Here is an 18,201-nt window from a genome sequence, read left to right on the forward strand (position 1 = left end):
GAAGTCTGAGTCGTTCCTGACACCTGGGCTTCCATGACTGGACGTCTGCATTTTGGCCCCATCACCTACACCAGTCCCAAAGTTTACCTCAGAAAACATTAAAATTCAGGACGAAACAAGCCAAGGGTCCCCCAAAAGAAAGCATTCAGGGAAATACTATTCTGTTCCTCAAACCATGCCCCCGGGACAAAAGTCTCCGTCCTCTATGACAGCTCAGTTTTCTGCCTCCATAAATGATCACCCAACCCCTTGGAAGATAGGAAGAATACAACGGTACAAAGAGGTCAGTCCTTTTTCACCGAGGCCAAAATTATAACCAGTTTCTTGTGCATCATTCTATAAATTTACATACAGCAATGCACCTACATGCGTACACACACACACACACACACACACACACACACATCTACATATCTATATGTAGATGTAGATGTGGGTGTACATGTAGATGTGTGTGTATGTGTATACATGGAAAACACACCGGAGAGGATTACAGATGGCCACAAAGATTTTGCCACTTCTTCCACAGAACATGGAGAAAGAGACGTACTGCTTCAGAGACATAACCTTCACAGTATCACTGCTGTTTCTGCTTTCAGGTGTGTGTAGTGCTTCCCCTTGGAACTGGGCCACCATGCTGTGAGAGCTACATCACATAGAGAGACCCAAGGAGGAGAACTGAGGCAACTGGCCAACAGCACAAGCTGAGCTCAAGTTGCAGCACCGATTGCCTGCCATGAGCGTGATCCATTTGGGCCTTCCAGCCCAGTCGAGCCTTCAGATGACTGCCGCACCCCAGGCGATACTGGACAGAGGCAATGAACCACCACTGGACGGACTGAACCCAGTCATGCCACAGAGCCATTAAAGCCAGTGAACAGTAGCTTTTGTCTTAAGCTACTATGTTTGGGGTGGCAGGTTACACAGAAATAGAAAACTGAAACATTGATGAATTCTACTCATTTTAATACCTATCTACTAATTCATCGATTAGCTATATTATAACTTTATAAAACTAGTATCATAAGAAGGGGCATATTCATTATATCTAGTCCCTCGCAGGGACAGAGCAATGGACACCCTATACATGTGTATTTGTGCATATGTGTAAATAGGTATCTCTAGGTTAAATTCCTAAACATAAAATTCTCATTGAACAACGTGTGAATTTAAAATTTTGATGGCTATTGCCAAATTATCCTCCAAAGGTGTCCTACCACATTTTGTATTTCCACCAAAAATGTATGAACGAGCCAGATTCTCTATACCCTTGCCCATGAGGGTTATGAGGATATAATCAAACTTTTAATCTTTTCTTGTCTGACAGATTTAAAAAAAATCAGCTGTGTTTTAGTTTGCATTTCTTCAATGACGGTTGAAGTGCTTCATGTTTTGATATGTTTATTAGCTATTTTTTTTTTTTCTTTCTCGGCGAATGTCCTTTGTCCATTTTTTCTACTGGCTTCTAAGAACTTTTTACTTCTTTGAATTTTAAGAACTCTTTCTCCTTATTGAATAGTAAGAACTCTCGGATGACAAAATGAAAGAAATTAGCCCTTCGTCATTTGTGTTACAGATATATTTTCACAGATGATTTTTTTAGCCTTTGACTTTGTGCATAAACACACACACACACACACACACACACACACACACACACGATACATTTACTTTTTCTCCTGTTTTATGGTTTTGTCTATCCTTCATCCAGGTGGGATTTGTTTTGGTATAAGGAGTGAGGAGGAGATCCTATTTAATCTTTTTCTTCCAATTATCTGCTACTTGCCCAAGAGCATTTATTAATTGATCTCCCCGCCCCCCTGCTTTGCAACACCCCTTTATCATAGGCTATCTCCCCACATGTACATGTGAGTCTATTTCTGTGCTGTTTTGTTCCCTTGATCTCTCTCTACTGGCAGCCAGTACCTAAAGCCTGCTTCTCAGCTATTTCAGCCTGCATTTCCTCTGGGATTCAGTTTGCTCTCGGAGCCAGTGTCTAGGGTTCTCAGCCTTTGTTGCCAGCCCCAGATATAATGCCTCCATTTCATTCTATTCTAACCCACTCTTTTCTTCCATAGACTCTTTGCAGCACTTCTTTAGAAAGTTTCCCTTTCCCTGGATCATTTCTCCCTGAGTAGAGAATGCCTTTCAATAGTTGTTCTTAAACTCTTCCTCTTGGTCACTGTGATTAGCTTTTCTCGCTTCCCTGGAACCCTTCCACCCCGAGCCAAAACCTCCCTCTCCTGGCCTCCTCTGGGAAAATAGTTCTCTTTTCATGGGCCATCCATACTCATTCATTCTCCTGCCTGTTCACTCACCTGCAATATTAGATGGGGTAGCTTGGTCTGGTAAGTGGAAAGTAAACCAGGAGATTGATGGACCTCTAGTAAGGTGTTCCTGAATAAGGTGATGATTGCCACAGGTCTTAAAGTACCCGTGTGTCATTGACGATCAAGAAATAAACTGTCTCTCTCTTCCACCGACTTTTCACATGCGAAAGAAATCCCTGGCCAGGGAGTCAGAAAATATTCATGCCGCCTGAAAACTCATCTGCCTGTACCGCTTCCCTTTTATTCCTGGCAGTTTACAATGTTAAATTGCCACTAAAGCAGGCAAAATGAGTGTGTGAAGTCAAGCATCTGAGAAGGCCTGGACAGTCTGAAATAAACAATATTGGAATAACAATGTCCTACTCACCAAGGGCATTTAGCTAGAAAAGCACTCCTGCTTAGGAATTCTATTTGTTTTCCTCCTGGAAAATGGGGAAAACAGATCTGTAATTCAGCTGTGAATACCCTATTTTCTTTTTAAAGAGAACCACTGGAGGGGAGGGCTGGAAATGGGGTCCTTTATCTCAGGTCTCCAACCCTGGCCCAGGGCACACAAGACCAGAGTCATCACCATCAGTAACAACAGCTTAATTAGCAAGCTGCAGCTCCCAGGTGGGCCTCCTATGGTCGGGAAGGCATGTGGTTCAAGGGTCCAGGAGAGGCACCCGGGACAGAAGAGCCAAAAGCGACAATCTCAGCAGATGGATGCAGACCGCCTCCCTCATTTCTCTAGTGCCTCCAGGGTGTCCCCTCACATTCAGCACGACCTCTGTGGACTTCATCAACACCCTTCCCCCCGTCCCCCTTCCAGCTTTCTGTCAAATGCACCACTCTCCACTAAGCCAGGTCTAAGACCATGGGATCAACTCTGAGCTCTCCCTTTCTTTTTCATTCTCCCCTCCTTATCTCCAAACTGCCCCTATGCCCCTATATTCAGTGTTTCTCCTTCAGGTGTCTCTTGAGTGTTTCTTCTTCTTTATCCCACAGTGACTGCCCTGATCCATGTTAATCCAATAGTTTCTGTCCCCACCCGGGTACAGCCCTGTGTCATCATGGCCAGATGGATCTTCCTTTAACACTATATTCAGCATATCCCTTCTGGTCAAGAGAGAAGGATAGCAATATTTGAATGCCTACATTGCATTGGGCACTGGGTTACACTCTTTACTTATTTCATTTAATACTGTCAGCCACTTTAGGAAGTGTGTTTTATTATCCTTAAGCAAAAGGACCATGAGATTATTAGAGTAGTTCCACGTCCTTTTCCTGGTATCCAAAAATCTCCCCATGATATGCCTCTGATTTGACTATTTGGCTGGATCAATACTCCATCCCAAGTGGAACTTGATTCCAGTCAGGCCCATCTCTTGTCTAGGGGGAGTAGAGAGTGGAAGGAAAGGTCCTATGGCAGAAGGACGGTCAAGCAGAAAAGGCAGAGTTCACAGCTAACTGGATCAAGTCCAGACAATGAGTGGTTGTGTGGTGATAGGATCTGTTATGGGCTGAATTGTGTCACCCAAAATCGATGTGCTGAAGTCCAAACCTCCAGGGCTTCAGAACGTGACTGTATTTGGAGAGAGTCTTTGAAGAGGTGATTATGTTAAAATGAAGCCATTAGGGAGCGTTCTAATCCAATCCTACTGATGTCCTTATAAGAAGAGGACACAGGAGCATCTGAGTGGCTCAGTTGGCTAAGCATCCCATTCTTGATTTTGGCTCATTTTATGATCTCACTGCTTGTGAGACTGAGTCCTGCATCGGGCTCTGTGCTGACAGCGTGGAGCCTGCTTGGGATTCTCTCTCTCCCTCTCCCTCAGCCCCACCCTTGTTTGTGCTCTCCCTCTCTCTCTCTTAAAAAAAAAAAAAAAGAGGACACAGACACCCACAGAGGGAAGACCATGTGAAGGCACAGGGAAAAGATGGCCAACTTCAAGACAAGGAGGGAGGCCTCAGAAGAAACCAACTTCAGAATTCTAGCCTCCAGAACTCTGAGAGAAGAAATTTCTCTTGTGTAAGCCACCCAGTCTGTGATGTTTTCTTATGGAAACCCCAGAAAACTAATACAAAAGCCCACACAGGTCCTGGCTGAAGAAGGGGGGCAGTGGGACAATGGGCATGAGCATAGACGATGATAGGTAGGTACCTTCATTGAGCACCTTCTGTATGCCAAGCACCATGCTACTATGCAAGCATTTCACATTCATTACCTTTAATCCTCACAAATATCCTGCAAGGTAGTTACTGTCACAGCCATTTCAGAGATATGGGGTCCAAAGCTCCAAGGGATAGTAAATATCTCCAGGAGACACAGATAATGAGCATCAGCTCTGGGATTTGAACCCCCATCTTCCTGTGAAGCCTGTGCTCATTCTACTGTGCTGTGCTGTGTGAGTCAGCAGGTGGGCTGGCATTGGTGGACCTCAGACCTGTCCACAGGCAGCAGAGCCCTGACTAGCAGGTGGCTTTGGGAACAGTACCTTGTCTAGGAGGGCATGCTCATCAAGTTCATGGGGCAGAAACACAGGACTTCACAGAGTTGAGGAAAGGAGGAACAGCTCAGTGTTTTTTCCACCAAAACACTGAACCTCCCCTTCCTCTTTATATCCAGCATGGTCCCGGAAGTAGCCAAATGGGGAGCCAACGTTAGCTTCCTGAGATAGCTTAGTATCATTCACGCATACCCCACCACGGCATGCTGACATTCTAATGAGATGAGAACACAGTCCTTAAAGCGCCAGTTAACGTGTATGCAGATGGGAGCTTGGGGGACTATTTCCCTAAATGGTACTTTCCATGAATAACCATCACCCTTCCTATCTACCGGGGAAGGCACCCTCCTCTGTCCTCAGAGTGGGATTCCCTCATCCCAATGTGGACTTGGAATCCCTGGTGCCCTGAGGGGAAGCAAATTAGTGTCCCTGATAATTAAGTGTCTCAAATAAAGGTTTGGTTTAGGTTTAATAAGAAATGCGATTCCAAGTCAAACAGATCACAATCGATTATTAAGAACAGAATTACCAGCGTTCCACAACGGCCACAAACATGAAATCTTATTTCAGAGTTGCTAAACCCCAATAAATACCATTTTAATAATTAATGAGGCTTTAATGAATGCATGACAATAGTCTCGACTTGCGGATCTCTTCACAAGGAGCAGGGGGAGATGGGGAGAGAGTTCTGTGGGAAGGATTCACGTAGGAGAACGGGCATGGGGAGCCCTGGGCTCTAGGTGCCCCTTCCTTGGGACAGGGCCTCTGTTCAGCTGATGATGGCAAGAAACTGGCCAAGTTCACCCTCTCTCAAGAAAAATCAGGGGTCTACATGAATCAAATTAGCCACTTAATTGTCAAACACTCTGAGCATTCAGGTTTCAAACACTAACCCCAAGAGACAGTAAAGTGCTTTTGCATCCTTAGAGAAAGGACTCTGCTCCATTTTTTCATGGACCAAACTGGTGGCAGATGGACGGAGTTACTGCAAAATGATCTCCATCCTGCCTGACGCAGAAGCAAGTAGCCACCTGAGTTTAAAGGGACTTCTTGAACTAATTTATCAAATCAATGGTTCCCACATAGGTAGCAAAACTAGTATCCTGTTAGCTACAAGGAAGAAAAAAGGAAGACTGTAGTCTTGTCCCTTGTCCCATAGAAATTCAGATTTCGTGGGAATGGGCTAAGAGGTCGGATTTAAGGGTCTGTAAGGTGGGGATTTCTAGTACAGTCCCCGTTGCCTGACAACGTTTTGCTGGCAAAGGCCAGGGATTTGTTCTTTAAACCAAAAAGCTACCCTCCCACCTGGCCCACCTCTCCAGGTGATTCTGACACATGGCCAGCAATGGAGCATTTCATCGTAGAAAGCAGTAACATTTCCAAGAATATGGTATTCCAGGAACATGGAAGAGCTAATGTTCCACTGGAAATGCCTCCCTTGGGGTCCAGAGAGGCTACTCCCTAGTGACAATGACCTACTGTTCCTTCGTGAGTGGTCCCCTGGCTTGCACTATTGCTGGCCAAGCCCCTATCCCAACGGTCCTCTTCGGATATGAAAGATGTCCGGAAAGGGGAGAGCAAACAGTGAGCTGAGGCGTTCCTACTTCACAAGCATTTTCTTTCTGTGTCTCTGGTGAGTCAGAGTTTGTTTGAATGTGAATTATCTGCAATCATAAAAGTGACAGTACAGCTGGCTGCCGGGAGCCTGGAGGAGGAAATGTATGCTGCAGATAAGGTGGGGGAGAGTGTGAGTGTGTGTGTGACAGAGTGTGAGTGTGTGTGTGTGTGTGTGCGCACGCCTGGACACACTGGGGGGCCGGTGCTGTCCACACCAAAGCAACTCCTGAGGGGGCCTTTCTGAGTGAGGAAAGGGCTGACAGGGACGAGTCCTTCAGAGTCCCTTCGGTCTGTCTGCTCTTATGATAGCAGAAGGCCAGGACCTCATCAAGCCAGGGAGCGCCTCCTGTCCCTCTTCTCCAGCCCCTGGATTTTAGTCCAATCCCAGCCTGTCCCCTCTGTTGCCCAGGGATGTGGGAGAAGATAAAGTGGAGGCCCATGGTGGCTACCCGTATTCTCCTGGTGCTGGCACCTTCGTCTCAGGAGCCAGGGCACAGGTGAGGGCCTGGGCATGATGTCCTGTACCCCTGACATCAGAAGCCATTGCTTCTGTGCAGTCATTGTGTGGGGCTTGTGGGAAGGAGAGGAAGGCAGCGGGAGGTCTTCACGTTCAGGACCATGGCTTTCTGAGGTTGGTGACAACCAAAAAGCTGCCAAAAAACCCCACACAAAACAGTAGAGAAAAGAAGCAGGTGGAGACAGCACTGTTTTTCAGCCCAGGCCCCCTCTGTCCATCCTTGCTCCTCCCACAAACTAATAGGTGGTCCAGAGGTCACTGGCAAGTGCCCCTGCCAGTCATCTGGAAAGAAACCACAGTTTAGCTGTTCCAAGGGTTTTTGGTCATTCACCGGACACTGAGTGCCTCCTAAGCTCTGGCACGGTGTTACATGCTGGGTGTTGGGTGCTGGGGGCTAGGTTCTTGGCTCCTGGCCTCAGGGAGTTCAGAGTCCAATAAGGAGGACAGTCAGATAAACAGTCATTTGCAATGTGGTGTAAGAACCACGAGATCGGGTCAGCGCAGAAGGCCGTGGAGGTGCGGGCAGCTAACCGAGGCTCTGGGAGAGGACAAAGGAAGGGTCTCTCAGGGAAGCCCAGCGCCTGCACTGATGTTGGGGAGCGCAGAAAGGGGGGCATTCTCATGGAGGAAGTCAGGGACAACTGGTAGACCAGCATGGTGGAAGCCAGGGGAGTTGGCTGAGGTTGGCAGAGGCATGAGGGCTGCTTATAAGTTTGGATGCTCTCACAAGGCCCAGGGGAGCACCGGGTGCTTTTGAGCAGAGGAGTGGCACGTCCAGTAGTCAGCCAGGAACTGTTGCTGAGGCCTGGGTGAGAGATGCTCCAGATGGGTGAGGAAGTAGACTTAACAGGCCTTGGGAACTGACGGGGCTTACGTTCTGGGGAGGGAGACAGACATTAGACAACCAATTACACAATTCATTATGCGATTACCAGCGTGAGAAGTGTTCTGAAGGACAGTACGGGGTGTGTGGGCCCACTGGGGGGCAGATAGGAGGATCCCTCTGGCCAAGGGCGTGGGGGAGGCTTCCTGGAGCTGAGGTGGTGAGCGGGGCAGGGAGCAGCACGTGGACAGGGCAGGCAGGAGGACGTATGGCATCTCTGAGGACCTTAGAGGCCAGTCCGGCTAGAGCAGGGGAGGGCCAACCATGGCCTGGGAGCCGAATACAGCCGCCTGCCTCTTTTGTCAGCGAAGTTTCACTGGAACACAGCCGTACCCTCTTCTGTACACAGTGGGTGTGGCTGACACACTTTTTCACACTGTCAGGCAGGGATGAGAGTGAGGGAAGGGAGGGGTCCAGGGTGCACCATTTAGGGAGGCCTTCCCCCGCACAGCCGCAGCCCTGCCAAGCAGCCAGCCACCATTTCCCCACAGTCCTGCAGTCTTCCCTTACCTGCCTCTTACTCCCTTCCTACAGGGGCAGAATTGAGTACCCTCGACCTCAGAACAGCAGTAGGTTCCGGGGTGTCGCCCCCTACTGTGTAGTCAAAACCCCACGTCTACCTTTTGACCCTCCCCAAACTTGACTACTAATAACCTACTGTGGACCAGACGCCTTGCCGACAGCATAAACTGGATTCGCACAGATTTTGTACGTCGTATCTACTGCATACCGTGTTCTTACGATAAGGGAAGCTAGAAAAGAGAAAACGTCACGAAGAAAGTCACAAGGAAGAGAAAATACGTCCACCGCTCTGTGCTCCTTTACAGAAAAAAATCTGGGCACAAGTAGACCTGCATGGTTTGAACCTGTGTGGTTCAAAGGTGTTGTAGCTGCAACGGAGACCTCTGGTTGCAAAGCCGAAAACATTGGCTCTCTGGCCCCTTATAATAAGAACAACCTTGCTGCCCCTCTGGCCTAGAGCACAAGCACGAGGGGGCGTGGGGTACTGGCCGAGCACCGATGCTACTGGAGTGCCGCTCACCTCCCCTTCACGCTCAGCTCTACAGGCAGAGGCCACCTGTATGAACACCTGGGCCCCTGTAGGGGGCTGGCAGAGGGGAGCACAATTCCTAGCTGCGGAAACATGCACAGTCCATGTAGAAGGCAAGCAGGAGGTGCTGGCCAGTTATTGCCCTGGAAGCAGCCCTCAACAAATGATGGATTGATAGGGGGGTTGTGGGGATAAACAGTCCAATTTCCTTGCTTCTCAGTGGGGCAGAAGGTCGGGCCCCAGAGCCGCCTGGAGGGACTAAACACACCTGCACGCTGCGGTGTCTGACTTGACAATGAGCCCTCCACTGGCTCCTTTCCTTCCCTTTCTTGCTCACCAGCCCCATCCGTGCTTCCTGGGATCACTCCCCAAACAAATTACGTGCATTTTTCTTAATGAGTATTCATTTATTTTTGAGAGAGAGAGAATGACTGTGAGCGGGGGAGGGACACACAGAGAGAGAGAGAGAGAGAGACCCAGAAGCCAAGGCAGGCTCCAGGCTCTGAGCTGTCAGCACAGAGCCCAACGCGGGGCTCCAACCCACGAACCGTGAGATCATGACCTGAGAGCCGAAGTCAGACGCTTAACTGACTGAGCCACCCAGGCGCCCCTGCGTGCATTTGAATCCTTGTTCTAGAATCTGCTTTGAGGGGACCCAAACTAGATGGTGAGATGTCCCTGAGCTGCCCAAGGTGTCGGAAGGTACCTGTACCACATCCTGCTGTAGAGGAAACAGGCCTTCTGGATAATTAACAGGGTTTCATTTGCATGAAACCCCTCCCCTCTCCTAAGCCTCAAGCCACAAGATGAGGAGGTGGCCTTAAATTTTTTTTTGTTTTTAAACTTTTTTTTTTAATGTTTATTCATTTTTGAGAGACAGAGACAGAGCAGGAGCGGGAAAGGGGCAGATAGAGGGAGACACAGAATCTGAAACAGGCTCCAGGCTCTGAGCTGTCAGCACAGAGCCCGATGTAGGGCTCGAACTCACAAACTGCGAGATCCTGACCTGAGCTGAAGTCGGATGCTCAACTGACTGAGCCACCCAGGCGCCCCCCACATTTTTGTTTTTAATTCTAAATTCAAATACTACCTTTCTGTGGGACTGCGTTGCTGGGATCCCTACATTCCTAACAGTTGGCTCCTTGTGCAAGCCTACTGCTCTTCTGCCCTAGGAAAAATGTCCAGGCAACTGATGGAGTTCCTGTTTTGTCGTCTGATAACTCTGCTTCCTTCCTCCTTAAAGAAAACTGTGCCGAGAAAGGATCACTTGAGAAAAGCTATCTTTGCTTACCCTACTCCGGCCATCCATCTTGAACAGAAACTCAACTATTCTGTGTTTTTCAGTTTCCTTCCCAAAGGTCTCGGTGTGCATTGGACCAGTTCGGGCAAGTTGATAGCCTCGCCTCCCGCACTGGCCAGCCCCTGATGGGACCCCAAGTTAAAATACAAGTTTTAAGTAAGTGCTCTCCTTTCCTGGGAATTGTTGACAGCTAAAGACCACATGGGCTCATCAGTATGATCCCGAAGAGAGAAATGATCGGGGCAAATGGCTCCAAATGGAGATGAAAAAGCTTTTACAGTGACAGGGAAGAGATATCGCAAGCTGCTTGAGGAAATGCAGTTTGGGAATATAGGGGAACATGGGCCATTCTGTCAATAAAAAGCAAGAGGAAAGGGACAGGGAGCACGCGAAATGGTGTAAAAGAGAGAAACAAGATGAGGTGAGAAAAAGAGGTAGAGTCATCAGGCATGGGGAGGGGAGACGGAGTAAGCCAGAGCAGTGGCCATCAGAAAGCCTTTCAAAGAGTGGCAGGGAATACAGAGCGTGTTCGGACCTCATCGAAGCTGAACACCGTGGCAGAGGGACTAGTGTTGCAGCGTGAAGTGTGTAGGAAAGCTCTTGGTGCCCATTTGAAGAACACAAGAGCAATCTGCGGTGTTGACTAACAGAAAAATGGCTCCTCCCAGACTTAGCACAGGATGCATTTATCTTCGGACAGAACCTCAATAGGGCCCGGAGTTAGTTCTTAGGTGTTTTGGCAAGAGGTCGGACGTGAGAAGTGTGGAAGATGTGCTGTGGGGTGTGGGGTGGGTAGGGAAGTGACGGCAGGGATGGGAGGTGATGGGAAAAAAGCAGAGGAAAGGAGATGGAGAGAGGGAAGGAGACAGGAGGGAGAGAAGGAAGAACACAGGGGAGGGGGCTAGGAAGGAGAAAAGAAACGACAGGATGAGAATTTAGGAATAAGAGGTAGGGAGAGAAGAGGGGAAGGGAAGGAGCTGAAAGAGATTTGGAAAATCTTCAGCTGGGAAGAACAAAGCAGCTGACATCCTTGGAGGACCTGCTAGGTGCCACACATGGACCGAGGCGTCATTTCATTATCTTATTTAATCCTTATATCAACATCTCATTGGTGCTATCACCCTCCTTTTTATAGGTGAGGAACTGGGGGCTCTGAAAATTTAAGTCACTTTGTCCGCAAATCGCGATATTGAGGATGGGATTCAAACTCAGGAATAAAGGAAGTTTAAGGTGGTTCAAGATTGGCTCCACCCCAGGAGAACAGGCTAGCTCCTGCTTTTCCAGATCTCTAGGCTGTGGACCAAAGCACAGGACATTCATTCCTATACAGCACTGTAGCATGGAACAACTTAGGCCTCCAACCACCAGGGGGAGCTGTCTTCCCAGCAGACATAGGAAGCCAATTGATCTAAGAAATAGCCAAGTCAGGCAAAGTTATTTGCTAGCTTGCCTTTGTGGGGGATTAATTCGGTGATCAGGGAGGGCACCAGCTGAGAAAGCTGATTCATATCAGCTGATTTTTACTTTATCCTGGACTCCATCTAAATGGGATTTACCTGTTAATTTCTCCATCAGTATCTGTTTTGCTCCCTTTGCTCAACTTGTGCTCACGACTTATTTGTCTACTCTGGTTCTGTCCGCCTCCCTTGGAAAGCAAGGCTGTGTCTGTTTCATTCCCTTCTGTTGGCCCAGGGCTGGCATTGTAGGCGTGCAGTACATTTCTGATAAATGAATGAACAAGTGAGAGGATAGACACATGCTTGAGCAGGAAGGGATCTTGAAGAAGAAGCATTTAATCCTACCGAAGTCCAGTCAGATGGGAGTCTCAAATGTTGCTTTTAAACAAACAGCTTTCTTTGCTTACCGTGGGTCCTCATGTCGGACATCACCTTCAAGACCACCTTCTTGGTGTTTTAGTTGTTTAACCAACTGGTATCTTTTGTGGGGTGGAGTGGGGTTGGGAGTTAGGAGGAGGACCACATGTCTTGTTTTGTCCTGGTAATGATAATAATAAAGGTTCCCTGCCAAGACTGTCATGATGTCCAGAGAAACAGTGGATGTGCGAATGCAGTTTGTAATCTGCACTTTGAAAGTGGTCATTGTTTTCTGGAGTACCACCATTCTTCACCCTGCTGTAAATTCTTTTATACCGACTCAAGAAGCTATGGGAACCGGGAGTGACAGAATGTTCTAACAGTTGGTCACACCTCCTCCTCGACCTACTGAACTGGAATCTCTGGGAACTCTCTCTGGAACCTGGGCCCCAGGTAGGTCTGCGGTGGGTATGGTCAGGCTTGGGAATCATGGTTCAAGCGCACCTTGTCCCCCGTCCCCACTCATCTCTGTCCTTGGGTTGCCCACCCACCCCAGCCTAGGGTGTCTGCCTCTCTTGGTGACTTCAGGGTCACTGTGCAACTTGAAAATCAGTTTCCATCAATGGTGTTCTTCATTTTGAGCCACAATATAAAACACTTTATTGTGATTACAAATAGCAAAGTTATCTTCTGCCAGAGCTTCAGCATCTGAACTTAATAGCATGCTGTAATGCCACCCTGTGCTGATGTGTGGCATATTTAATATCCATCTTTCTTAGAAATAACAGTGTTCAGAAATTAGAAGGGACTTCAGCAGCGAAATAATTAATGTGGGTAACCGTCATAACGCCACAAACGGAACAAGTACAGATGGTAGTGAGCCATGACTGCCAATATGCTAACCTGTTTTGACAGAACTTTAAATTTCTTCCTTGGGAAGTTCGTGGATGGGAGTTAAAATGACCCTTTCCTCATGACAAGAGCCCAGTCTTCCTGGGTTAAGGATTCATTGGATCCCCTGCCTGGGCAAGGGAGCAGTGCAGAGCTTAGGCTAAGAGACGGGGGGCATGCTGGGTCTGGGACTCTCTTCCATCATGGCTGCCTGGTGTCAGGAGGGAGACTTCCACCTCCCGCCTCTGTGTTTCTGGCCTCTGTCCCAGGCTCGGGCAGGCTGGGCTTCCCTGGAAGTGCAGCCAGACATCTAGCTGTCCTGCACGGTGGCCCTGGGGGAGGGCAGGGGGCCCTGGCTGGGCTCCACTCAGTGGGCAGTAGCTCTTTGAAGATCCTAGCAGCAAGCAGGAGGCGGGTTACAGAACCCAGCTCCAAGATGCTGCATGGCAGTGAAAAATAGCCATAGAAAAATAACTCCTCAAACTCACAGCTAAGTATCTGAGGGAAATGTGGTGAAGAGGTGTTTGGGAAGAGCTACCGCTCGTGGCTGCTCCTGCTTCAGCTCCCCTGGTCTCTAAGCCGGAAGGACCAACCAGGATTCTCAAGATGACTCAGAGGTCCCCAGAGAAACCCTGGAGGGCAAATCATGGGAGGAAGGGTAGCTTTTACTGGGCCCCTACAATGGGAGAAGACTGTGCTCTCCACATATTTTATTTACTGTGCCCAAGGATCATCTCAGGTGGGCATGGTGAGCTAATACTTAAAACACGGAATCTGATAATTGGACAATAAGTGATTCTCCAAGTTCACCAGGGGCTCTGGGAACACCACCTTGGCCAGGCACCCCCCACTGGTGTGATACTAGAGGGGCATCGCTCAGTCTTTCCACCCCTGAGGTCAAACCCTCCTCTTTGGTGCTGAAACACAGCCAAGGAGACTGATCCAAATATTTGTCCCCTTTCCCTCCAGCACCATCATTTCCCCGTTCTCTATTTAATCATCTTCTTACAAAAATGCTGTTATATCTCTAAGTTTTAAAAGTGAAGACACCTCCCTTGACCCTGGTTTCCCTCCTGCTACAGCTCGTTTTCTGTGTTCTCTTTTATAGAATTCAAAAGAGCTGTCTCTCCCTGCCTCCAATTCCCCTTCATCCATTTTCTCTTGAACCCACTCACTCAGATTTTGCTCCCAGCACTCCACGGAGACAGTTCCTTTCAAGGTTACTGCCAAATCCAATGGTCAACTCTTGGTTGACGTGGTTGATCAGCTCTTCCCATTTGAATGCTCTCTTTTTTCAGCCTCTGGGAGAGCAATCTCTTTTCTCGGACAGCGATTTCTTTTGGGTCCACTCCTATCTCATGGTGGGAGCGTTGGTTCTTCTCCACCTCTATTATTCCCCAATTTTGGAGGGCCTCAGAGCTTCTCTGGGCTGTCCACATTCACTTGGTTATTATCTCATTCAGTTCTATAGCTTTCAGCAGCATCCACATGCCGAAGACTCTCTCCTTGCTTGACATGTCCATCTGGATGTCTTATGGGCATCTAAAATGTAAGCCAGCCAAAACTGACTCCTGCATCCCAGCCTACCCCCTTGCCCCCTGCCTGATCCCTATCTCATTAGATGGCAACTCTGTTCTTCCTCTTGCTCAGCTACAACCTTAGAGGTCACCCTTGCTGTCTCCCTTTCCTTAACACTTTGCATTCAATCTTTTATCCAGAAAATGACTATTTCCCACCATCCCTGATGTTGACACCCCGATCCCAGGCAGCAGCATCTTGCACCTGGAAGAGAGCGTGAACTCCTAAGAGGTGACCCGCTTCTATTCTTGTCCTATAGTCTTCTGGGCCCAGGGTCCGGAGCCAGCCTTGCACGGGGTAAACAGAACCCTGTGGCTCCTCTGTTTAAACGCTTCAGGGATCCAGGGTCAGGATCAGGCCCCTTCCCTCTCTGATCTCAGCTCGTACATCTTCCCTTTACTTACTCTGCTTTGGCTAAACGAACCTCCTTGTTTTTTCTCAAATACACCAAGCAGGCTCTTGTCTCAGGATCTTGGTCCTTGCTATTTTTTTTTTTCATGCCTGCCATCTCTTTTACTTTGCCTTATTTTTCTCCCTTGAACTCACCATTACCTGACATCATATACTGATTTGTGGAGTGTCTCTCCCCTCCTGCTAGAATGTCAGCTCTTTGAGGCCAGGGCTCTATCTGTTTTGGCCACGACTGTGTCCCCAGTGCTCAGAATAGGAGGTGCCCGATACCAGGCACATACTAGGTGTCCAGGGAATATTTGCTGAGGGGATGAATCTAAACTCCGCGTGACTCTGGGGTCTTTGCCTCTTCCACCAACCAGCACAGTGCTGCTTGTGTGCAGAAGGGGGCATGCCAGCAAGGTGGGGCAAGATGCCTGGCTCTCTGGCGAGACAGAGTTCTACGTGCCAGTGAGGCCCCAAATGCTCCCCAAGAAGAGTGTTGCCACAGTAGCTAAAAATCAGGGCCCAGGGAAATATGCTAGATTACAGGATGCATAAAAGGAAATAAGAACATTAGATGGGTAAAATGTGGGGACAAACTGAAAAGTATTTTCAATTTAGATCCAAGGGGCTTAAATTCACGTTCCCTCTCCTGTCCAGCCTGGGTGAAGACATTGATCATGCAAGCAGAGACACTTTGGGGGGTGAACGGGGGCTATTAATAAGCATGCCAGGACACGCCCCGGCCACCAGCCAGCCCAGGCACGCTTCCTCTCCTGAATCGGAGAGGAAGGGGCTGGCTGGTGGCTGGGGTTGATGATGCTGCTGGAGGGCTGGGGCTGAGGGAGATGCTTGGGAAAATGCAGGGAGACGGAGAGGGGACCAAGCAAGAGGGAGCAGCTGGGAGAGGGCAGAGAAGTGTTGGGGCATTTGGTCTGACACATGAGAAGGGCAGAGGCTGGAAGCAGTCCTGGGAGAGGGGCCATTTCCCGTGCCTCATAGAGGAGAGAGAGATGGGATTCTTAAGGAAGAAGCTGACGGGACACGAAATGAGCCGGTAAGAGAGGGGCGGTGAAAGAACAACTTTGGCAGGAAGCCCAAGTGCTTTCTGGGGCTGACGGAATGAGGAGCAACATGGTACTTTGGAAAGAAACATGGAGTCCAGACAGACTTTGTCTCACATTCTGGAACTTGGACCGTGAGGGTGTCACTGACTATGCTCTGCCTCACCTTCCTCGTCTGCAAAATGAGGGGTGATAGCACCTTCCTTGAGGAATTCTGGGGAATAAATAATGCACGCCAGGCATCCAGCACGATGCATGTGTCATGGCACATGATAGGTGCTCCTCTGGCAACAGAGAGGGAGCGTGCTGTGCTCCTTAAGAAGATGACGACAGGATTGGAGACTGAAGTTTACGTTGGGAGAAGTTGGGGACATGAACCAAAGGGTCTGATGGGGAAGTCTGAGCACTGAAGGAGGGGTGATGGTGGGGGTACTCTTATAGCTTGCTATGGCTACACATGGAATATGGTATTGCAGTATTTGGCACATGGAGGACTCCTCCATTTTACTGATGTCCTCATGGGCAGGGACTGTGGTTTTGTCATCTCTGTCCCAGGCATCCGGCTCAGAGCCTGTGATGCTGGTCGTGGCACGGTGGTGCCGCTGAACACGGCTGGACTTCCCCACTGAAACCTCTTTTAGCCTTCCCATTTAGAGGGCTCGGCTGTATCTGTGGAATGGAATGGAAGGCAAAGGAAACTGGGCTGAACCAGACAGCACTGGTCCAGTGGGGGCTACAGAGAAGGAGCTAGAAATCATTAAGCAAAGAAGGGTATCCTCTATTTTGTCCCACTCTGGTATAAAGAAGTAACAATTTTCTAAAACCGATTCTCCCCGGCCCCCTGACTCACAATGCTCGGGGACTGGCATGTACCTCCGTCTCATGGTGAAGCATTTCCTGGATGCTTCTCTTCCGTGGTTTTAAAATAAAGGTCCTCGGAGAGCAACCGAAGCAGACAGAATATTATCTAGAGTCTGTTGAGAGTAGTGAGTGTGTCTTATTTGTTTGCATCCTCACTTCCTAGACCAGCACCTGATCACATAGTAGGTGCTCAGTTAGTCTGTGCTCGATTACATAACGAAATGACACGATACGAGAAAGGGAGGGGCGGGGGAAGGAAAGCAGGAAGAAAGGCATCAATCAGCACAAATGGCTTGCTGGGCCTGGGAACTTGGGAAGCAAACCAAAGGACCAACAAGACACTCAGAATACTTTAAGAGATGGTAAAGACCATCATTGTTGTCTCCCCCTCTAGGGTCCCTGGGAATCTTCTTCTATTCTAGAACACAGTTGCAAAAAATACGACAGGTCTGATTGCTGAAGCTCCATGATGAGTGCAGGAGGTGGAGGCAGACTCGTGGCCACGCGTGCTGGAACAGAAATGCTGACGCGCCCTTTTAAGCCTTCGTGTCCTGCCTGGCTCTTTGTCAAAGCCAAGACCCTTGCTGAGGATTGAGACAGACACCATGCCCTACCCCGACTGGCCCTGGAGATGACCTAGGAGGGAGCGAGGGGAAGAAGGTCACCCCCACTGCACCCCTTGGAGGGTTTTGTTTGGCCATGGCAAGGGGAAGACTGGTTTCTATGTGAGATTCCCTGTTTCTGTCTCCTTGAGATCGGTTCGTTCCCTCCGTACCTTAGACACTTGTGCTACGATACACTAAAATCATCGCAAGACAGGCCCCTCGCCCGGTTCACACACATGCACATGCACAGGCAGACATCCTGTCATAGCTGATTCCTCTTATGGACAAGATGCGGAGTGAATGAGCTAGCAGACGGACACCCTGGAGGTTCTGAGCCATGTCACTCCCTATCAGCCCTCTCCAAAGATCCAGGCAGGATCTGGGAGGGGCTGTCGATGAGGTGGGTGGGCTCTCTGAATCTCCAGCTGGAGCAAAACCTTTCTCTCCCCGAGGGATGGAGAGGTCTCTTCAGCTGTTCACTAGAAATGTCAGGCCAAGATTGAATCCAGGTGTATGTTTTAGCCGCCTTCCTTCTTGAGGCCTTTCGCCTCTTCAATTCCAGTGGAATCGGGAGACAGCTTCTGAATGCTGAGTTTGGAAAGCAGGACCAACACCTGCTTATGTGCCCGGGGTTCTTACTAGATTCTGAATAACCACAATAACAACCTTCCTGCATTCTTCCTCACAGCTCAACCTGTCAATTAGTCATGCATTTGATAATGATTCCCCGTGCCTTTGTTTTGTGTGTCAGGCCGTGTGCTAAGTGGTGGTCGTAGGTGTTTTCATTCCTGACTTACAGATGAGAAGA

At 48.9% G+C, this 18,201-nt stretch overlaps 1 protein-coding gene and 1 long non-coding RNA gene across 7 annotated transcripts in view; both read right to left on the reverse strand.

Moving 5' to 3' along the window:
• Positions 1 to 18,201, reverse strand: part of KIRREL3 (kirre like nephrin family adhesion molecule 3) — a 552,485-nt gene that overhangs the window by 270,055 nt on the left and 264,229 nt on the right. The window lies entirely within an intron of this gene.
• On the reverse strand, positions 7,837 to 16,885 carry LOC131487039 (uncharacterized). The gene is made up of 3 exons (XR_009249572.1): positions 11,744 to 16,885; positions 8,495 to 8,588; positions 7,837 to 8,212 (listed from the first exon to the last, which is right to left on the reverse strand). It is a non-coding gene; the product is annotated as an uncharacterized LOC131487039 (long non-coding RNA).

Source organism: Neofelis nebulosa, chromosome 10 (assembly GCF_028018385.1).
Source record: "Neofelis nebulosa isolate mNeoNeb1 chromosome 10, mNeoNeb1.pri, whole genome shotgun sequence".
Classification (NCBI taxonomy): domain Eukaryota; kingdom Metazoa; phylum Chordata; class Mammalia; order Carnivora; family Felidae; genus Neofelis; species Neofelis nebulosa.